General features: G+C 46.4%; 1 protein-coding gene across 3 annotated transcripts in view; it reads right to left on the bottom strand.

Annotated features, from left to right (window-relative positions):
• FOXN3 (forkhead box N3) overlaps nucleotides 1-7420 on the bottom strand; it is a 385252-nt gene that overhangs the window by 243735 nt on the left and 134097 nt on the right. Inside the window, exon 3 of one of the 3 annotated variants that reach the window (XM_084792026.1) lies at nucleotides 3817-3940. The exons of the other annotated variants lie outside the window; for them this stretch is intronic. The gene's annotated coding sequence lies outside the window, so the exon portion shown is untranslated. The remainder of the gene's footprint in view (nucleotides 1-3816; nucleotides 3941-7420) is intronic. 3 annotated transcript variants of the gene reach the window in all.

The following is a 7420-nucleotide window of genomic DNA, read 5'->3' as shown; positions in this document are numbered from 1 at the left end:
AAGAAAAAGAAAAAGAAAAAGAAAAAAAAAAGAAAAGAAAAGAAAAGAAAAAAAAGAAAAAGAAAAGAAAGAAGGAAACCAGAGCTGAGGAGATGATGCTTTGTAAGCCTGCGCACCTGAATCTGCCCCTCAGCATCTATGTAAAATGCCAGGTGTGATCAGAGCACTGGGGAGATGGCAGCAGGAGGACGCCTGGGACCACTGGCCAGACACTAGCTTACTCAACAAGGACCCAGTCTCAAGAAGGTGAATAGAGCCTGAGAAGGAATGATAGCAGAGATTGAATGAACCTCTGGTGTCCAGGACCTGCACACATGTGCACTGTATCCATAGGAACATGCCTACACACACACACACACACACACACACACACACACACACACACACACACCCCTTCATTTTTTTTGTTTTGTTTTTTCTTTTTGAATTATTTCTTTTTATTTTATGTGTATTTGTGTTTTGCCTGCATGCATGTCTGTGTGGAGGTGGCAGATCTTGAAGTTACAGACAGTTGTGAGCTCCCAGGTGGTTGCTGGGAACTGAACTCAGGTCCTCTGGAAGAGCAGTCTGTGACCTTAACCGCTGAGCCATCTCTCTAGTCCTCTTGTTTTGGTTTTTCAAAACAGGGTTTTTCGGTGTTGCCTTTCCTGCTTGGACTTGCTTTTAACCCCAGCACTCGGGAGGCAGAGACAGGGGGATCGCTGTGAGTTGGAGGTATGTGCCACCATGCCAGGGGCCCACAATTTCTAATGAAAAAAAAATCCAGTGTGTGTAAAAATGTAAAGGAAGACATATTTAGGCAGGCTTGGTGGTACATACCTTTAATCCCACCCACCACTGGGGAGACAGAGGTGGGAGGACTTCTGTGAGTTCAAAGCCAATCTGGTCTTGTAGCAAGTTCCAGGCAAACCAGGGCTACATAGTGAGACCTTGTGTTTAAAAAAAAAAAAAAAGGCAAGCAATTAAGATGCACCTGGACATCATGATGGTGTTGTGCGCCTGTATCCTGACACTCACAGCTGAGGCAGGAGGATTCTCAGGACAGCCTTAGTTTACAAGGGCCTGTCTCAAAAACAAATCAGACAAACTCAGAACTGAAAAGAAGGAAAAAAAGATAAGAGTCACTCTTTTTCAGGATTGATGATACCTTGCGGCTCACAGCATATGTTTGGATAGCATCTATTAGAATCTATCACTCCCACTGGTTTTGGCCCTTGTAGAAATCCTCTGTTTGGAAGCACACGGTTGTAGCCTGGCAGTTTATGATCCCCACGCCCTCAGTTCCTACACTGAGCCCTAATCCTAGGATGATAGTACCTGCAGATGTGGCCTTTGATTGTAACTGTGCTAAGATGGCACAGGTGATATGGTGGGGATCCTGTGATGGCACTGGTGTCCTTCTCCCTCTTTCCACCACAGGAGGACATGGATGGCAACTGTAAAACAGGAAGGACTCCTCATTTAAAACACCAACAAGTCAGGACCTTCATCTTGAACTATGCAGCTTCCAAATGTCCGGGCTGTGGTATTCTGGCACTGTATATCATTTTGTTATATATAATTGTATTATGCATGCAATGGGATTAGAAGTGCACCAAGGCAAACCAGTAGCTTTGCAAATGGTTCTGGTTCAGCCCTGGCCCTAACTACTGAGGTTTGTGCAGCTGCTCGACCCTTGGGCCTGTTTACTCAAGAGAATCCAGCACAGAACTTGGAGCTCAATGCTCAGTATGTGAGTGTTTGCCTCTATTGCATCACACACACACATGCAGTGGTCCCATAGGCCAGAAGACGGCATTGGATACTCTGGAACTGGAATTACAAATAGTTGTGGGTTGCCAAGTGGGCACTGGGAGCTGAACCCAGATCTTCTGGAAAAGCAGCCAGTGCTATTAACAGTTGAGCTATCTCTCCAGCTCTACTCTTTTTGTTTGTTTATTTGTTTTTTGTTTTGTTTTGTTTTGTTTTGTTTTATGAGACAAGGTTTCTCTGTGTAGCCTTGGCTGTCCTGGACTCACTTTGTAGACCAGGCTGGCCTTGAACTCACAGAGAGATCTGCCTGCCTCTGCCTCCCAAGTACTGGGATTAAAGGTATGCGCCATCATGCCCAGCTGATTTCTTTCTTTTCGCTTTCATGCCTTTTTTGGTAATTTTGAGACAGGGTTTCTCTGTGTAGCCCTGGCTAGCTTGGACTTGCCTTGTAGACCAGGCTGGCCTTGAACTCACAGAGATCCGCCTGCCTCTGCCTCCGGAGATTGATTTCTTTTGTCCTGTGGGCAGATATGGAAATAGATTGGCTTATATGCAGGAACCCTACCAAGAAGAATTCTCCCTAGGAGGACCATCTTCCCGTTGAATTCATCACTGGGGAAATGTAGGAGAAATAACAAGTGGACACAAGCGGCCTCGTGGAGGCCCGCAGCGCTCAGTCGCGATACCTGTCTTGCCTGAACATCACTACTGATGTCGGAGTGATGAAGACGTTTGAGGAGGGAAAGCCGTCCTGGTTAGACGTCAGATAAGAGGGTAAAGAGTGGTTCCTTCACTTCCCTCGCCCAAGCCCTCCAGTGCTTTTTCCCTGCAGGAAAGAGCCATCATTATTCATGTCGTTGTCATCTGAATGTTTCTCTCTACCTTACCTGAGGCTCTCTGGGCCTTGTAGGCTCAGCTTCAGTTGCCTTATCCTTCTAACAGGAAAACTGGTATGCTTTTGAGGACGGCCACAGAGCAGCCCCCTCTTTCTGGCGTCAACATATTTTCCTCCCCCACCCCCAAATGGCAAAGGAGTAAGCCACAGATTCCTACCACCCCAGCGCCTTCTCTTGACCATGTAATTTTACAATGCGTGTCTCAAGAAAACGGCCCCCTTCCTTCTGTGTGTAGGGAGAGGCACAGCTACCCAGGACTTGGCTGTTGTGCTTGTGAAAAATCTAGGTTTCTGAGGCAGCCAGGTTGCAACAAGACCACCAAGTCAACACTCTGCCAGCTGTTGAGCCCCAGGTGTGGTGCCTGCCTGGTTAATTCCACGGAAGTCTGATGGAGCAATCAAAACTTCCAGCAGGTTCCAGCAAGGATGATGGCAACAAGTTTTGGCTGACCTGGCTCCAGAGAAGATAAAGCCCTTAAGTAAAGATTAGCCACGCTCCAGCCAGCTCCATTCACAGGCAAAAGTCAAAGTCGGTATTTTGTGGAGTGGAAAAGAACAAAAGGAAACAAATTCATTCCCTAGCTCTCCAAAGAGTCTAGCAAAATAACCTGCTGCCCCAGAAGGCGAGAAAGCTAGCCGGTCTCAGCACATGGGTGTCCAAATCTCAAATGCTCATTGGGTTCCCCCATGGGGTGTAAAAGGCTTGGTAATGCATGAACATGACAGCATTATGACATCATTGCTACTTCAAAGTAGTGAAGATTGAGGAACCTCAGAACGTAAAGACAACCCATCTGGCAGCCCTCTGGGCAGGCACATTCGTAATAAGAGCCCCTAAAGTCAGTGTGAATTTAAATCTGCAACCCAAGAGATAGCCCGGTGACTCAACAGGGCATTTGCTCCGCTTGAAGGGGACCTGGATTCAGTTCCCAGCAACCACGTGGCAGCTCACAGCTATCTGTAACCTGAGTTGCAGAGGACCTGATGCCCTCTTCTGACCTCCACAGACACACATATGGTGAACATACGTGCATGCAGGCAAAACACTTACACACAGAAAATAAAAATAAATATTTCTTACAAATCAAAAATAAATAAATTTGTAACCCAAATTGTAATAGGTCAGGTGCTACAATGGCATATGGGAGTTAGAAGGACCCTTGGCTCACCTCGAAACTAGATAGGTCCATGGCATACCCAGGAAAGCATGGAGCTCATCGGAGTCCCTTTCTGCTCAAGGGAGCTGCATGGCACACATCTGCATGGGATGACAGTGACTCATGGCTGCTGGCTCTGTAGCAGGAGGAGAAGACTGTACACATTGTGCCTGGCAACATCCTAGTGTGCACTTTTTGTTTTGTCCCATCCCCCCCCCTCTCTCTCTCTGTGTGTGTGTGTGTGTATGTGTGTGTGTGTGTATGTGTTTTAAACAGAGTCACACATAACTCACCTAATTCACTATATAGCTGAGGTTAACCTTGAACTCCTAGGAGCTCCTCCTGCCTCTATCTCCCAAGTGGTGGGCTTGTAAGTGTGCTGTACCAAAGCAGGCTACCACTTTTTTACATGGTCTCTATTTATTAGCTGGATCTGCCCTGGAACTTTACATAGATCAGACTGGCCTGGAATTCACTGAGACCCACGTGCCTCTGGCTCTGGCTCCCAAGAGCTGAGATTACCAGCTTTTTTTTTTTTTTTTTTTTTTTTTTTTAAGCCAGGCTATTTAATCCCAGCATTCAGGAGGCAGAGGCAGAGAAATCTCTGAGTTCTAGGCCAGCTTGGCCTACAAAGCAAGTTCCAGGATAGCCAGAGCTACCCAGACAAAATCTGTCTCAAGAAAAGCAGGAAGATTTCTGTGAGTTTGAGGCCAGCCTGGTCTACAAAACAAGTCCAAGATAGCCAGGACTACACAGATAAACCCTGTCTCAAAAAACATAAAGAAAAGAAAAGAAAAGAAAAAAGAAAGAAAGAAAGAAAGAAGGAAGGAAGGAAGGAAGGACCATAAGATACATTTCCCACCCAAAAATGTGTGTCGGGGGTGAAATTAGGGTGCACGTTATGGTCTGATTGCTGTTTTTACTGTTCTTGTTTTACTGCTTTAAAAACTGGGTGCGTCTTATGGTCAGGTGAGTCTTACGGTCAGAAAAATATGGTAGGTGTGGTGGCACACACGTTAATCCCAGGGATTAAATCTGGGAGGAAGATGGGTCTCTATGAATTCAAGCCAGCAAAGCCTACATAGTGAAACCCTGACTATAAAACAAAAACAAACAACAACAAAAACCAAGCTACCTCCCTGTAGGGAAAGAGGTAAAGGCTTCCTTTTCTGGCATTTCTTGTAGAAGACAAGGGCACCTATAGTTCACTTCTTTCCCTGAGCGCTCAGTAAAGGCCCACAGGCAGGTCTAAGAGTCTGTAGCCCCCAAATGGCAGACTGGAAAGTGCAGAACACTAAGGGCTCCGGTTAAAAGAGAATATTCCTTTTGGGGGGGGGGGAATGAGTGGTCAAGACTTTCTGGGCTCTGGTTACCCACAGGAATCCCACCTCCACCTTTAATTACTTGAAGGAAAAATCTAAATCAGTGGTTCTCAACCTTCCTACTGCAGCGCCCCTTCAGCACAGTTTCTCATGTCATGGTGACCCCCAACGCACAGGGAACTTTCTATAGAATACGTGTGGGAGTCAGCCTAGAGGGAAGTTTCAGAGTGAGAAAGGGTGACCCATTCTGGAACCACCAAAGGCAAAATGGAAATAAAGTCATCCAGGTGGCAAAAGAGATCTACAGAGGTGCCAGTTGGGCACTCCAGCTTGATGCCTTGATGCCTAGTGTCACCAGGGAAGGAGCTTGCAGAATGATTGGTTCAATAGTCTATTCACTTGATCCATGCCCTAGCCTTCTAAGCAGTAAAGGCAGGGCCTACTGTGTGCAGATCTGCTTTGGGACTGACTATGAGAGACAAGTAGACCACTTCTCTCCTCCTAGACAGGAGGATGTCCGAAAGCAAGAAGAGGGAAGCCTCAGCAAAGCCTGGTTTGGCTTCAAAGTACTGTGCTTGCATGGTATTGGCATTTGTAAGATAAGAAAAAACTAGCTGTGGAATGCTATTAAGAGCCACAGTTCTCAACCTGTGGGTTACAACCCTCTGGGAGTCACAAATCAGATATCTCAAATATCAGATATTTACATTATGACTCGTTAGAGCGGCAAAATTACAGTTATGAAGTAGCCATGGAAATAATTTTATAGTTAGAGGGGGTCACCACAATATGAGGGACTGAATTAAAGGGTCGCAGCACTGTGAGAACTGAGAGTCACTGGCCTACACCCTCATCTTTGATCTTTGCACTCCAGTACACAACACAGAACTGTTGGTGCCCAGGTAAATCAGATGTTCATGTGAAATTTACAAAAGGAGAAGAGATACACATGTTGGCAGTGTACCAGCCACCTCTACACACAGTGTCGGCTGGGCATGCAAAAACACTGGTGAACTTGGACTACACTTCTGGTCTAGTCACAGCAGGATAACAAAGTCAGTCTCTGGGGCTGATAATGGACCATGGTCATGTAAGATGTTAGCACCACAGGGAGCTGGGGGAAGGGCAGCTGGGAACCCCTGTGCTGCCTCTGGAGCTTCTGGGTCAAAGTTCAACATATGAAAAAATATGTGGATGATACAAGGAACCATGTATTCATGGATATACATCAATATCTCCCCCATAAACATGGAGAGGTGAAGGTCAGAGGATCAGAAGTCACCCTTGGCTACATAGTAAATTCCAAGCTAGCCTGGGCTTCATGAGGCCATCTAAAAAAGAAGGCAAGTTGGCTATGGTGGCACACGCCTTTAATCCCAGAACTCAGGAAGCAGAGGAAGACAGACTGTACATTTGAAGTCTGGTCTACAGAGTGAATTCTAGGCCAGCCAAGGCTACTTAGTGAGATCTTGTCTAAAAAAAAAAAAAAAAAAAAAAAAAAAACACACACAAAAAGAAGGCAAAATGTCATGTCCCAGCACCAAACACACAGCTGAGGTGAGAGGCTTCCAGCCACATCTTCATGCTCCTCTGGCGCACTCTGGAATAGGAGTGTTTACCATTCTTTCTTTCCCAATCCCTCCTTTCCTCAGGTCTCAGCTGAAGCCTGTCCCCTACCCTGGGATGTCTTCTCAGACCACCAGCACCCAGACCGAGAACCACCCCGACAGCTCGCCTCCTACAGTCTGCCATTGAGAACCATCTGTCTTTGACGATGCAGACGCCACAGGAGATTGACCTTAACCAATTGTATCTGTGGTACCAGGGTCCACATCAGGGGACCATGTCTTAGTGCACAGTGCTTGAGGGGTAGTTTTGGAATGAGTCGCCAATGTGTTAATGATTTCACGAGGAAGTGGCGCTGACCGCTGATGCTGGGAGTGATGTAATTCATCAACTCTGAATTGTAGGAAATCACACAAAACATATAACAGTATCGGGAATAGGTGGCAGAGAAGGTGACATCTCTAGTACTGGTGTAGTCAGAGGATCATTCAGAGGCAGCTGTTTGGGCTCACCGAAAGGTGAGCCGGGTGTAGACAGAGGAGGTAATTAGGCAGAGGGGGAAGAGGCCAGCAACACTCAAGAAATCCTGGGTAACTAACACAAGGTGTCTATAGTCCTAGGAAACTGGTACCAGAGTGATGTAGGACATTAGGTTCACAGCACTGAGTCAGAGGGAAGCCCCACACATACTGGTCCAGGTAACCAACCTTCTGTTAAGTGAAATAAGG

The sequence above is a fragment of the Acomys minous genome (genome assembly GCF_964271855.1).
Source record: "Acomys minous genome assembly, chromosome: 8".
NCBI classification, from domain to species: Eukaryota; Metazoa; Chordata; class Mammalia; order Rodentia; family Muridae; genus Acomys; species Acomys minous.
Note: the sequence above shows the minus strand (reverse complement) of the source record. Positions and strands in the feature narration are given on the sequence as shown.